Consider the following 14,999-nt stretch of genomic DNA (forward strand, 5'->3'; position numbering starts at 1 on the left):
TTCCAGGTGGGGCCTTACCAGCGAATTATACAAGGATAACATAACTCCCGGCGTCTTGTATTCGAAGTTCCTCGATATGAACCCAAGCATTGTATTGGCTTTCTTACAGGCGGACTTGCAGTGTTTTGTTTGTTTCAAGTCACTGCTGATGGTGACCCCGAGGTCTCTTTCCTCTTGCACAACATGTAGTGGTTCGCCACCCATGTGGTATATGTGGTTGCTGTTTCTGGATCCGATATGCATTACTTTACATTTGGTAGTGTTGAAGGACATCTGCCATTTTTCTGACCAACAAGTGATCTGGTCCAGGTCTCTCTGGATAATTTCGCAGTCTGCCGTCGTGAGGGCCTTCCCACCCACCTTTGTGTCGTTGGCAAATTTTGAAAGATTGGATTTTAATCCTAGTTCTAGGTCGTTGATATATATGATGAAAAGTATGGGTCCCAGCACTGACCCCTGTGGCACTCCACTTGTGACCAGGAGCCACTCGGAGGCCTGTCCGTTGAGTACAACTCGTTGTTTTCTTTCAGTGAGCCAGTCTTTGATCCACGCTGTCAGATCGTCGCCTAATCCCGCCGACTTAAGTTTCTTGAGGAGTCTTTCATGTGGCACTTTGTCAAAGGCTTTCTGAAAGTCAAGATATATAACATCACTGGGGATATGATTATCCCAGTTTTCATAGATACCTTGGAAGAAGGCCAATAAATTGGTTAAGCATGAGCGCTTGTTCCTGAAACCGTGCTGAGCATCGGAAATGATGTTGTCTTCAAGGAACCTAACGAGTTTGTCTCTGATGATCTTCTCGAGGATTTTTCCCGCCACTGAGGTCAACCTGATTGGTCTGTAGTTTAGGGCCACACTTTTGTCTCTCTTTTTGAACATCCGTGTTACGTTCGCTTGTTTCCAGTCTTTCGGGACTTTGTTTTGTTGCAGTGACAGATTGTAGATGGCGGTGAGTGGCTTGAGGATTTGCTGCTTGAGTTCCTTGAGCAGCCTGGGTGACAAGTCGTCGGGTCCGGTAGACTTGTTTGTCTCGAGTTTGTCTAGGTACTTTTTCACATCCCGTTCGTCGATTGAACCAATTTCTTGGGGAGTGATTCCCATCGGTGGGGAAGGGCTCTCGGGTACGGACTGGGTATTCTCGACCGTGAACACAGACGCGAAGTTCCTGTTTAGGATTTCGACCATTTGTCTACTGTCCTGTGTTAGTACGTCACTTTCATCTTTTAGGGGACCGATATTGCTTTTTGTCTTCTTTTTGGTTCTTATGTACGTGAAGAACTTTTTCGGGTTGGACTTGGCTTCGCGTCCAATTTGCTTTTCATAGTCGCGTTTACTCTGGCGAATGAGTGTTCTGCAAGCTCTGAGGCTTTGATGGTACTGTTCGCGTGCCTCGTCAGTGCTGTTTTCCTTTAGCAAGTTGTATTTTCTCTTCTTCAAATTAATCGCCCGTCGAACTTGGGTAGTCATCCATGGTGTGCTTGTGGCATTATTTGTTCTCCTTGTCTTCATGGGAACAGTCGTTCTCTCTACCTCCAGGAGTTTGTTCTTAAAGCCGTTCCACGCGCCGTCCACCGGAGTGAGGTTCATGGGTTCCCAAGTTGTCTGGGTTAGCAGCTCACGAGCGAAGTTAAAATTGGCTTTTTTGTAGTCTGGAATCTTGGACATGTTTTCGGTGAGTTCATGGTCTGTTCTGATTTTTAGGCGAATTAGGTGATGGTCGCAACCATCCAGTATTTCGCCGACTTGACATTCACGTGTGAGATCTGAATCACTCACGAGTACTAGGTCTAATAAGTTATTTTCCCTCGTCGGTTGGGTAACAATCTGAGTAAGAAAATCGTCCTCTAACATTTCGAGCAGTCTGTTACCCTCCCGATCTCCAATCATCGTGATCCAGTCAATGTTGGAACAGTTAAAGTCCCCGATAATGACTGACTGTTTGTTTTGTGTTATGGTGTGAATTTCCTCGTACAGCGCTTCGTCGTCCGCTGCTTGTTGCTTTGGAGGTCTGTAAACGGTTCCAATCGTTATTTTGTTGTGCTTGCTAGTCTTCAGTTCAACATATACATATATATGTTGAATTTCTCTGAGTCTTCTTTGGTTATTTCCACGGCAGGGTATTTGTTCTTGACGTAACAGATAACACCTCCTCCTTTCTTATGAAGTCTGTTTTTGTAGAAGCTCTCGTATCCCGGAATTGAGAATTCGGTCATTAGGTGGTCAGAGGTGGCCCACGTTTCGGTGATGGCAATCACGTCCGGACTTTCTACGTCAACATATAGGCAAGTAACTCATCCCGTTTGGGTATTAAGCTCCGCACGTTGGTGTATAAGACAGAAATGTCCTTCTTGACTTCAACGCTTCGCGGCACAGTAGTCTGGTGTCTGCTTGTGTTCACTGTTGGGGGCCTTGGTGTGTAATGAGCGGTCCCTACTGGTTGGTTGTTTACGATACTTTGGTGCCCCTCCGCGCTCGGGTTTTTTAGTACAAAAGTAGCTCCTCGTTCAGCAACCTACCAAGCCGTGCTGAGCCAATCGCATTGAGGTGAAGACCGTCAGGACGGAAAAGGTCGGGGATATCATAGAAATGATCCCACTGACTTGCGAACGAAACTTCCTCGTCCTGGCAGAGGTGCTTCAATCTGTTGTTGATGTTCGACGCCTTTCTGTGGAAGCCTGTGAAGGCGTTGATTCTCGGAAGAATCCCGGAGACAATGATGTGGCCTGACTTTTCCTTGAAGCGGCGGATTACTCGTCGGTAGTCAGCTATAATTTCCTCCGTGGACATTGTTTGAACGTTGTTCGTGCCAGCGTGCAAAACAAAGAGTGTGTCCTGCTCCGTGCGGTCTGAGACGAGGTCTACCGCTTCTTCTATATTTTGTAGTTTTGCACCAGGAATACAGTAGCGTCTTCTGTTCTTGATACTTCGTCCACAGAACTCAGTCAGTTGTTCTCTAACAATGCTGTCACCCACCAGAGGAGGAGGAGAAACAAGATGAAGAATAAAGAGAAGAAATAGTTGATGATGATGATGATGATGATGATGATGATGATGATGATGATAATAATAATAATAATAATAATAATAATAATAATAATAACAAAAATAATAATAATACAGCTTATAGAATTTGTGATGCTAATATTATTTTTACGGTTTGTCTGATATTTTTTCTTTCGATTTCTACCTCACAGGAACACATACACACACACACACACACACACACACACACACACACACACACACACGCGCGCGGGTACTTGCATATTCATCTCGCATTCTCAAAAGTGAAAGGCATTACCGTTGCTGCTGTTGTTGTTGTATTACTATTATTATTATTATTATTATTGGTATCATTATCATTTTAGTCTAATCCGTAGCATCGTCAAAGGGCAACGGTCACACACACACACACACACACACACACACACACAAAGGTCAGTCTCACATTACCTCTCATGAATAAATTATTTGGACGGTGAACCACGCCACCTCCAGCCACACCTGTTCTTTCCTTTCTACCAACACACACCTGCCCCTTCCCTCCTTCCAAACACGCCTACACAACTGTCCTTCCCTTCCTTCCTTTCCTTGAACAACAAACATCTGTCCTTTCCTCCCTTTAAACACCTGCCCTTCCTCTCCCTTCCCTTCCTTGAACAACACACATCTGTCCTTTCCTCTCTTTAAACACCTCCCCTTCCTCTCCCTTCCCTTCCTTGAACAACACACATCTGTCCTTTCCTCCCTTTAAACACCTGCCCTTCCTCTCCCTTCCCTTCCTTTAACAACACACATCTGTCCTTTCCTTTCTCCAAACACCTGTCCTTTCTCTCCTTTTGTTTTTTCTCTTTCTCCCTTTCTTCCCAACACACAATCGTCTTCTTTTCCTCCCTTTGTTCCCTTCTTTTCACTCCCACACAATCCTCCTCCTTAATTTCCCTCTTTTCTTCTTCTCTTTCTCCCTTTATTCCTTATCTTTCCCTTTCCTCCCCACACAACCGTCTTCTTTACCTCCCTTTGTTCCTTTCCCTCACTTCCACACAATCCTCCTCCTTTATTTCCCTCTTTCCTTCCTCCTTTCTTCCTCTCTTTCTTTCTTATCTTTCCCTTTCCTCCCCACACAATCGACTTCTTTTTCTCCCTTTGTTCCCTTCCCTAACTCCCAGACACCACCATTCCCTTTCCTTCCTCCCATTCTCCCTTTCTTTTCTCTCCCCCTTTATTCCTAACACAGCGGTCTTTCCTTCTCTGCTTCCTTTCCCTCACGCCCACACACACAACCGCCCCCTTTCCTTCCTCCCATTTTCCCTTCGTCCTAATATTCCACCACATCGTCCTCCGCACCCCCATCATCCCCCCTCCTCTCTCCCTTTTGCCGGCCGGGTTATCCATCTTGCAAGTGTTCAAGAGGAGAGCTTACGAGAGGTCAACCCAAGTCACCTTTCGCTTCTTACCTCGAGTAGGGTTAATGAGAGAGAGAGAGAGAGAGAGAGAGAGAGAGAGAGAGAGAGAGAGAGAGAGAGAGAGAGATTAAAAACGAGAGGGGGGTGAGAGGTGGAAAGGCAGAAAAAAGGATGGAGAGATAAACTGAGATATGTAGGGAGGAGAGAGAGGATGAGGGGAGGGAAGAGGAGAAAGAGAGGGAGAGAGAGGAGGAGAAAAAACAGTGTATGGGAGGCAAAAAAAAAGTTAGAAAGGAGAGAAGAAAGAAGTAAAAGAGATGAAGAAAATGGAGAGGAAAAATAGAGAAGGTTCCAACATTAAGAGTAGAAATAGAGAAAAAGGGAAGTAAGAAATGAGGAAGTAAAGGAGAATGGGAAAAATGAAAAAGGGAGGAATCAGGAAAGCCAATGTAAGAGAGGACGGGAGAAAGAGGAAGGGAGAGAAATAGGGAAGAAGGGAGATAGGATGGGAGGAAGAGAGGGAGGGAGGTAAAAAAAGAAAGGGTAGAAATGGAAAGGAGGAGTTTGTAAGGGAAGGAGAAAGGAATCGGGAGGAACAATGGGAGATAACGAGAAAGGGAGAGGGAGGAACAAAGGGAGATAACGAGAAAGGGAGAGGGAGATAAATTGGGAAGAAGGAAGAAAGAATGGGAGGAAGGGAGGTAAATAGAAAAGGCAGAGAGGGAAAGGAAGGAAGAGGGGAGTTTGTAAGGGAGAGAAAGGGATCGTGAGGAACAAAGGGAGATAACGAGAATGGGAGAGGGAGAGAAATAGGCAGTAAGGGAGAAAAAATGGGAGGGAGGGAAGTAAAAAGAAAAGGTAGAGATGGAAAGGATGGAAGGGAGTTTGTAAGGGAGGGAGAGAAAGGGAGATAACGAAAGGAGAGAAAAAGAAAGGAAGAAGGCGAGAAAGGACAAGGAGGAGGGAAGACTGTAAGCAAGAGAGGGAGGTAGGGAGGGAGGGAGGGAGGAAGGGAGTGCATAATTCTACAGACATGTGCAGGAAGGGAGGAAAACGCATGTACTGGAGGGAGAATGTCGTATTATTCCTCCCTTCACTCCTCCTTACCCTCCCTTCCCTCCTCTGTTCTCTCCCTCTCTCCCAATTTACCTTTCTTCAATCCTTTCTTTTCTCCCTCCTTCCTTGCCTTTTTATTCCCTATCTCCCTCACATCATAGTTTCTCTCCCTCATCTTCTTATATGATTTTCTCCCTTCGATCCTTATTCTCTCCCTTTCTTCCATGTACAAGCTGATTCAATATTTCTACCTTTTTTTTTCATCTTACTTATCTCTCTGATATTCTCCCTACCTTCTTCCTCTCTCTCATCTTAATAATTTTCTCCTTCAATCTATCTTTCTCTCCCTTTCCTCCATGTACAAGTTTATTCCATATTCGTTCCTTTCTCCATCTTTCTTGTTCTCTACCTGACTTTCTTACTTTCATTTTTCCTCTCCCTCATCTCATATATTTTCTCCCTCCATCCCTCGTTATCTCCCTTCCCTCCATATACAAGTTTATTTCATATTTCTACCTCTCTCCAATCTTACTTAATCTCTCCCTTCCTGACTTTTCCCTCCCTCTCTCCCTCCCTCCGATTACCTCTTCATCCCTCCATCCCTTTATCTGCCTCCCTGCCTCCCTCTCGCTCTGATTCCCTCCCTTCCTGTCTCTTTTAATCCCTTCCTCCCTCTCTCCCTCAATCCCTCCATTTTTCCCTTCCACTCTCCATCACAAAGTCAGCGAACAAAAACAAAGACTAAACCAATTTTCAGATTCAGCAACAACACCAACAACAATAACAAGTGCTGAGGGCAATAATAAAAATAGAAATAGTAGTAGTAAGAGTAGTAGTAGTAGTAGTAGTAGTAGTAGTAGTAGTAGTAGTAGTAGTAGTAGTAATAGAAGTCGAACAAGTAATACCAAAAACGATAATAGCAGAAAAACAATAGAAACAATAACAATAATTCAACTTTCTATGTATGGTATTTTTTTGTTCTTGGATCATTTTCACCTCAACTCATAAATGCTACAAAATGCTACAATTAGGCTGCTATAGGTAAACTAAGGTAGGTTAATTAAGGTCCAAAATACTAAACTACAGGTACCATGCTCTACAGTTTTATTAGTAAGTCCACCCAGGTAAGTTATACAGGTGTTTGCAGTACTCACGATCCACAGGTAAACAAAAGGTCTTCATGTCATTGGTTTGCAGGTATACATTTCCTCAGGTATAGAGTACAGGTGCAAGTTAACAGGTGCTCTAATTACAGGCGAGTCTACAGGTGCGTAACGAGGATGAGTTAACACTGGGGGCTGACCGTGACTGGAGAGCTGAGTGGAGGTGAAGGCTGAGTATACAGGTGTGGAAGGTGTGTGTAGGATGAGAGGGTGTGCTGCAGGTGTGTAGAGCATCAGGAGGGGCTGCCTTGAAGAGTGGATAGGTGTGTGGAGGGTGTGAAGACAGTAACAGGTGTCTTGAGTCCATCAACTCCTTCATTTAATTCCTTCTGAAAAAAAATAATAAGTGAATTAGTTTGTTATACACTTACACACTTTTGCACACCTTACCACATGATCCATTTACGATACAAAAACAGCATAAAAAAGAATACTAAACACGTACACTGACATAACTATAAAACTATCCTAAACTGTCAAACAACTGGTGCCTATCCATAACTATCAAACTGTCATTAAACATCCTTAACTATTAACTATCAGTAACTATCAAACTATCAGAAACTATCCTTAACTATCAAACTCTATCAAACAATCAGAAACTATCCTTATCAAACTATCAGTAACTATCAAACTTTCAGAAACTATCCTTATTAAACTATCAGTAACTATCAAACTTTCAGAAACTATCCTTATTAAACTATCAGTAACTATCCTCAACTATCAAACTATCAGAAACTATCCTTATCATGTACTTCGAAAAAAACCAGCACTGACCTACTAGTAAGGATGGTCGCCGGAGATCAGGGAAGGTATACACCCGGAGCTTGGCCTCTGGGAGAATAATACTCGTATCCCCCATGTTTCTTTGTCCTCATGTTCCAGTACTCGCTGGGGCCGTTGGGGTACAGGCGCCTCATGATGTTACCTGCGGAAGGGAGGCGAGGGCAGGTGAGAAAAGGTGTGGCCATGAAACGAGAGGAGGAGGAGGAGGAGGTGAATCATGAGGACAAGTCTTGATTGGATGGTAAAATATGCAAAAAAGTGTCAACATGAGATAGACACCAACAATGAACAGGAAATAGAACAACAGATAGAACAAACTTAAAAAAGACATCAAGGTGTGGCCATGTAACGAGGGAGGAGGAGGTGAATACGTGAGGAAAAGTCTTGGTTGGATGGTAAAATATGAAAAAAAAAGTGTCAAAAAGAGATAGAAAACAATAATGAACAGAAAATAGAACAAAAGATAGATCAGAAACTTAAAAAGACAGAGGTGTGGCCATGAAACGAGGGGGAGAATGTGTGAGAAAAATCTTGATTGGATGGTAAAATACGCAAAAAGTGTCAACAAGAGATTAATGAAAAGAAAATAGAACAAAAGCTAAAATAAACTGAAAAAGACATCAAGGTGTGGCCAGGAAACGAGGGCGAATGCGTGAGGAATAGTCTAGATTGGGTTATAAAATATGCAAAAAAAAATGTCGACAGAAACTAGAAAAAACAAAAACCAGTAGAAAAACTAATAAAAACTAAAACAAAAACTAGAAAAGATAGCAAGGTGTGGCCATGAAACGAGGTAGCTGCGAAAAAAGTAGATTGGATGGTAAAATAAGCAAAAACTGTCCACAAAAAAATGGGAAAAAAACAAAAAATAGAAGTGAAAAAATTAAAAACAAACAATAGAAAAGATGGCAAGGTGTCCAAGAGAAGCAGAAAACTATTGACAGTGGCAGATAAAATTAATGATAGTATATATTGGACAAGCTTAGAAGTGGTTTGAGTATTCACTGTTTTGGTTATTGGAGGAAATGTCAAAAATGAAACCCCTACGAAAAATACAACACAAATAAAAACAAATGCAATCATACAACAGATACAACAATACAACAACTACGACACAATACTAACCTTGTCCATAGAATCCTTCACTCGGCGTCACCATCACCATCACCACCACCATCACCAGGGCCACACACCACCCCATCACCTTGCCGAGAGACACCATCGTTCCTTGATAAACAAACACCAAACGGGAGTGAATCTAACTTAAGTAACCTCGAGTACTGCCTTTGACACTGCAGCAGAGGTATTCAAGATGTGTTTACGATTAGTGTCTGTGTATAACGGCTGTGGTAATCTTGTGTGAGCGTGTGTGCGTGTGTGTCTTGAGGGTTAGAAGATTGTTGTGGTGTTGAGCGCGTGTGTGTGTGCTTTTATATGCTCAGAAGGTGATTCAAACGACAGGAATTTCCGCAGCTTAAGTGTGGGAAAACCTGGTCTTGTGTGTGTGTGTGTGTGTGTGTGTGTGTGTGTGTGTGTGTGTGTGTGTGTGTGTGTGTGTGTGTGTGTGTGTGTGTGTGTACATGTTTGTGTAATTTATATTTTTCATGTACTTTTATTCTGGGTTACTTGTTATATTACCATTGTTATTATTTTTATTACTACTATATTTTTCTTTCATAACAATAAATTCACAAAGTATACCCCGGTAGCATTAAATAATCTCTCTCTCTCTCTCTCTCTCTCTCTCTCTCTCTCTCTCTCTCTCTCTCTCTCTCTCTCTCTCTCTCTCTCTCACTGCAATGGATTCTTCTCTTTAAATTCTCTCATCCCTCCGCTGCACTTTCACAGGCCTCGTCCTCCTCCTCCTCATCATCATCATCATCATCTTCCTCCTTCTCCTCCTCCCCCTCCTCCTCTCCTCCTCATCATCATCTTCCTCCTTCTCCTCCTCCCCCTCTCTTCCTCCTCCTCCTCTTCCTCCTCCTCCTCCCCCTCTGTCTGCCGGTCACTACAGGGCCTGAGAAACAGATTAAATCACTAAGGCAGGTGGTCCCTTTGAAAGATAATACATGGCCTTTGTGTTACCTGCCCTTACAAGACTCCTCCTCCTCTTCCTCCTCCTCCTCCTCCTCGTGCTTCAGGCTACAAAAAGAGCCATCAACTAGGAATTACCACCTCACAATCACAGATATTTGGGGGATTTTTTTTTTCCCTGGATCGTCGTCCATCATAAAAAAATAAAGTTCCTGTCGATGCAGCCAAAATAAAAACGATTGTCCTCCTCCTCCTCCTCTTCCAGGCTACAAAAAGAGCCACCAACTAGGAATAACAACCTCACAATCACAGACATTTGAGGGATTTTTTTTATTGAACCATTATGTCATTGGAAAAATAAAGTTTCTGTCTAAGTAGCCAAAATAAACACGATCATCAGCTTATTCAGAGATCAAACTAGTCATTATTATAAATCAGGAAAAGACAACAGTGTGCACCTCTTCCATACGACAAACTAGATAAGAGAGGACAAACAAGACAACAGAGAGGACAAACAAGACAACAGAGAGGACAAACAAGACAACAAACTAGACAATCAGGAATAACAGGATAACAAACAAACAAACTAAACAACAAACAGGACAATAAACACGACAAACAGGACAAACAGGACAACAAAAAAGACAAACAAGACAACAAACAGAAAAATAAACAGGACAAACAGGACAACAAACAAGACAACAAACAAAAATAAACAGGACAAACAGGACAAACAAAACAACAGGAAAATAAACAGGACAACAAACAAGACAAACAAGACAACAAACAGGACAAACAAGACAACAGAGAGAACAAACAAGACAACAAGAGGCAATCACTACACCAGTCAGACTCGTCGGAAGCCCAAACCCCCTCTGCTGCCTACTCTTCCCTGTTTCCACGTTTCTCCTCCTCCTCCTCTTCCCTCCCTCCATTTTTCATCGTTACTATGCAGTTTGTTTTCCCTACATACCCACGCCTCTCTCTCTCTCTCTCTCTCTCTCTCTCTCTCTCTCTCTCTCTCTCTCTCTCTCTCTCTCTCTCTCTCTCTCTCTCTCTCTCTCTCTCTCTCTCTCTCTCTCATTTTCCTTTCTCTCTATCATTTATTTCTCTTATTTTCTATATTTTCCAGTTTTTCTTTATTCCTACCTCAATTATCCTCTCTCTCTCTCTCTCTCTCTCTCTCTCTCTCTCTCTCTCTCTCTCTCTCTCTCTCTCTCTCTCTCTCTCTCTCTCTCTCTTATTTTCATATCATTTTCTCTTATTCTCTATATTTTCCAGTTTCTCTCCATTCCTACCTCGATTATTCTCTCTCTCTCTCTCTCTCTCTCTCTCTCTCTCTCTCTCTCTCTCTCTCTCTCTCTGCCCCTAATTGTTTTCATTTAGTGTAATGGAAGGCAGGGCAAAAATAATAATAATAAATACCAGCTTTTAACACGTGTAGTAAGTGCAGCTCGTTCAAAAAAAAATATAAATACGTAAAAAAAGCCATTATCCAAAAAATATTGCCGGGCGTACATGTTTATTTTTACCCTCCCTGATAAAGTGCTGCACGTGATAACAAGAGAGAAATATTGTTACGTATCATTTCGTTTCCAGCGCTATATATTAAAGTGGCGATGGTGGGGAGGAGGGTAGAAATAGTAGTAGTAGTAGTAGTAGTAGTAGTAGTAGTAGTAGTAGTAGTAGTAGTAGTAGTAGTAGTAGTAGCAGCAGTAGTAGTAGTAGTAGTAGTTGTCGATACCTTGTTACCATAACCTCAAGTTACTAATCTAAATAGGAAAAATAGTACTGGTTTACTAACGGCTTCCTTCCCCTCTATCCCGTCGAGAGAGAGAGAGAGAGAGAGAGAGAGAGAGAGAGAGAGAGAGAGAGAGAGAGAGAGAGAGAGAGAGAGAGAGAGAGAGAGAGAGAGAGAGAGAGAGAGAGAGAGAGAGTCATCATCATCCTTTACCATCTCCCTCAAACGTCACCTCGCAGGACCTTCAAAGCCACACTCAAGAACCAAACAACTGACTACACCGTTGCGTATTGCCATACGAAACACCTGATGATTGGCTAGAAGAGGGCGTGACGTCACCAAAGCCCTCTCCTGATTGGTTAACCGTTAAAGTGAATGACGTTATGTAAAGCCCTGGTGATTGGGTAGTCCAGAACGTGACGTATCTATGACCACAGCTTCCCCAGGCCTATGCTAGCGCTCTGATATCATACAGGAAGTCCGGTTCATGAGACTTCTTAGACCACATTAATATTTTACTCACAATGAAAAAACTGACGTGTAAGGATGATGATGATGGCGATGATGGTAGTGGGAGTGGTGACGTAGTAGTAGTAGTAGTAGTAGTAGTAGTAGTAGTAGTAGTAGTAGTAGTAGTAGTAGTATGTAATATATATATATATATATATATATATATATATATATATATATATATATATATATATATATATATATATATATATATATATATATATATATATATATATATATATATATATATATATATATATATATATATATATATATATATATATATATATATATATATATATATATATATATATATATATATATATATATATATATATATATATATATATATATATATATAACAGGATGTTTAACAACACTTCGTGCTTTTGGCCGTGGGAAGCTGTGACGAACTGACACTAGGATCAGCAAATGATAACTTTCATTACCAGTCATCAACCGGAACCAACACCCTTCCGGACGAACTAACAAGCAAATAAAACGAGCGAACAACGCGAAGACGAGGAGAGAAGACAGCAGGTAGCGGGCGGTGATCACCCACTCCGCGCTGGGTGTGGCTGGCTCTGATTTCGTGCGACTCGCTCACGTAAACTGTAAACTTTTGTGTAATACTGTTAATATAGTTAGAATAAAAAAAACACGTTTTAATGTCCATGTGAGAGAGAGAACTAATGAGAGAACTAAAGTGAACTAAGGTAAACTTATAACGGCTACCTCTCGGCCACACCTCACTTAAAAACTTACTTAAAAACGGGTAACAAGTAGTAGTAGTAGTAGTAACAATAACGAAAATAATAATAATAATAATAATAATAATAATAATAATAATAATAATAATAATAATAATAATAATAATAATAATCGAGAAAAGAGAGAGAATGTGTTATTTGCAAAAACACCATCACTCGGATTAAACTGACCGAAAACACACACACACACACACACACACACACACACACACGAATGCACGCAGACACACACACGACCACCTCGGGAGCTTACCTAACAACACCTGACCTTTCACGCCCTTACGAGGAGGAGGAGGAGGAGAAGGAGGAGGAGGAGGAGGGAAACACCTTAAGTTAGGTGAGGTTAATGAGGATGGCTTTCCCCCTTGCTCAACAAACGGGTAAATTATCAAACTTCAATAATATTTGGTAACGTACGAGTAAGGTAAGGTAAGGTAAAGTAAGGAAAGGTAAGGTAAAGTAAGGGTAGATTAGGTTAGATTAGGTTAAGATAGGTAAGGTAAGGTTAAGTTAAGACAGGTCAGGCAGAGTAAGATGGGGTAGTGAAAGGAGAGGTCAGGTCAGGTAATGTAAGGTAAGGTAAGGTAAGGTAACGTAGGGTAAGGTATCGTAAGGTAAGGTAAGGTAAGGTTAAGTTAAGACAGGTCAGGCAGAGTAAGGTAGGGTAGGGGAAGGAAAGGTCAGGTCAGGTAAGGTAGGGTAAGGAAAGGTAGGGTAAGGTAAAGTAAAGCAAAGTAAGGAAAGGTTAGGTTAGATTTTGACAGGTCAGGCAAGGAAAGGTAGAGCAGGGAAAGGTAAGGAAAGGAAAGGAAAGGTAAGCCGTAAGGTAAGGTAAAGCAAAGTAAGGAAAGGTTAGGTTAGGTTTGAAGAGGTCAGGCAAGGTAAGGTTGAGTAGGGAAAGGAAAGGTAAGGTAAAGTAAGGTATGGCAAACTTAAATAAGGTAAAGAAAAAAGAAGGGAAAAGAAGGGAAAAAGAGGGAAATTGTAGGAGAATGGGGAAGGGGTGATTGAAGGCTAGAATGAAGAGGGAATAAAAGACAGGACGAAAGAATAAGAGGAAAGAGGAGGGAGAGGAGGAAGGAGAAGGAGAGAATGGGATACAATGGAGAGGAGATAGAAGAAAGAACGAAAGAATCAAGGGGAAAGAGGAGAGGGAGAGGGAGGGATAGAGGATTGGGAGAGAGGGAGACAGAGAGGGAGGGAAAGAGGGGGGAGAGGGGAGGAATGTAGACACGTGACCTTACCTGGCTGACTGTGACCTTAGCTTGACTTGTCGTAATGAGAATCTGATTACAGAGAGAGAGAGAGAGAGAGAGAGAGAGAGAGAGAGAGAGAGAGAGTCTCTCTCTCTCTCTCTCTCTCTCTCTCTCTCTCTCTCTCTCTCTCTCTCTCTCTCAATGTAGAGTCAGTTTTTGGCAATTTCTCGCTTTCAATTTCCTTTCTCTCCCCATCCTTCCACCCCCCCTCTCTCTCTCTCTCTCTCTCTCTCTCTCTCTCTCTCTCTCTCTCTCTCTCTCTCTCTCTCTCTCTCTCTCCTATCCTCTCCCTCCCTCCCTCCCTCTACTCTCCCAAATTAAAGATACACCGAGCAAACAAATGTGTGTGTGTGTGTGTGTGTGTGTGTGTGTGTGAGAGAGAGAGAGAGAGAGAGAGAGAGAGAGAGAGAGAGAGAGAGAGAGAGAGAGAGAGAGAGAGAGAGAGAGAGAGAGAGAGAAAGGAGGAGGAGGAGGAGCACGAATACACCTACCTCTTACGAGTCACTCAAACCTCTCTCTTCCCTCCTTCTCCTCCCTCTCCCCTCCTCATCTTCCTTTCCTCCCTCCTTCCATTACCCCTTTCTATGTATCCTTCTCTTCCTCTCTCTCCTCTCTCTTCCTCTTCCACCCCATTCCTACCTATCTCCCTCCCTCCTCCTTTCTCTCCCTCCCTCCCTCCGTCCATTACCTATTCGAATTCGAGTTGATTCGTCCTTTCATCTTTGGTCCGATATGCTTCACTGTGTGTGTGTGTGTGTGTGTGTGTGTGTGTGTGTGTGTGTGTGTGTGTGTGTGTGTGTGTGTAAGTGTGTTGCGACATGAGGTCTATCCTGGTTATTGTAAGACCTCATGAAAATGCGACGAGGTGTGGCAGGAAGAGGAGTGAAGGAGGAGGAGAAGGAGGAGGAGGAGGAGGAGGAGGAGGAGGAGGAGGAGGACTTACATTATGGAAGTCACCAATTCCTCACTTTGTCCCCTCCTTTCCCTTCCTCCCCCCCCCCTCCTCTCTCCTCTTCCTTTCCTTCCCCTTGCTCCCTTTCCCCTCTCCCTTCCCCTTCCCTTACCCAGCAATGCAATAACCCTTTCCTAAACCCATTCAAATACTCTCTTACCCCTTCCCCTATCCCTATCCTTCTATCCCTTTCCTCACCCCTTCCCGCTATCCTTTTCCTAACCCCCTTCACCCCTCCCCGTTCCCCTTTCCTCCCCTTTATCCAGCTTACCTTCCCTTCCTCCCCTCCCCCCCCTCATCCTCCCCTCACCCACCCCCCATG

At 42.8% G+C, this 14,999-nt stretch overlaps 1 long non-coding RNA gene across 1 annotated transcript; it reads right to left on the minus strand.

Moving 5' to 3' along the window:
* Window positions 1–6,552: 6,552 nt before the first annotated feature.
* Window positions 6,553–8,828, minus strand: LOC126985497 (uncharacterized). The gene is made up of 3 exons (XR_007738752.1): window positions 8,540–8,828; window positions 7,406–7,556; window positions 6,553–6,957 (listed from the first exon to the last, which is right to left on the minus strand). It is a non-coding gene; the product is annotated as an uncharacterized LOC126985497 (long non-coding RNA).
* Window positions 8,829–14,999: the final 6,171 nt, after the last annotated feature.

The sequence above is a fragment of the Eriocheir sinensis genome, chromosome 59 (assembly GCF_024679095.1).
Source record: "Eriocheir sinensis breed Jianghai 21 chromosome 59, ASM2467909v1, whole genome shotgun sequence".
NCBI lineage: Eukaryota > Metazoa > Arthropoda > Malacostraca > Decapoda > Varunidae > Eriocheir > Eriocheir sinensis.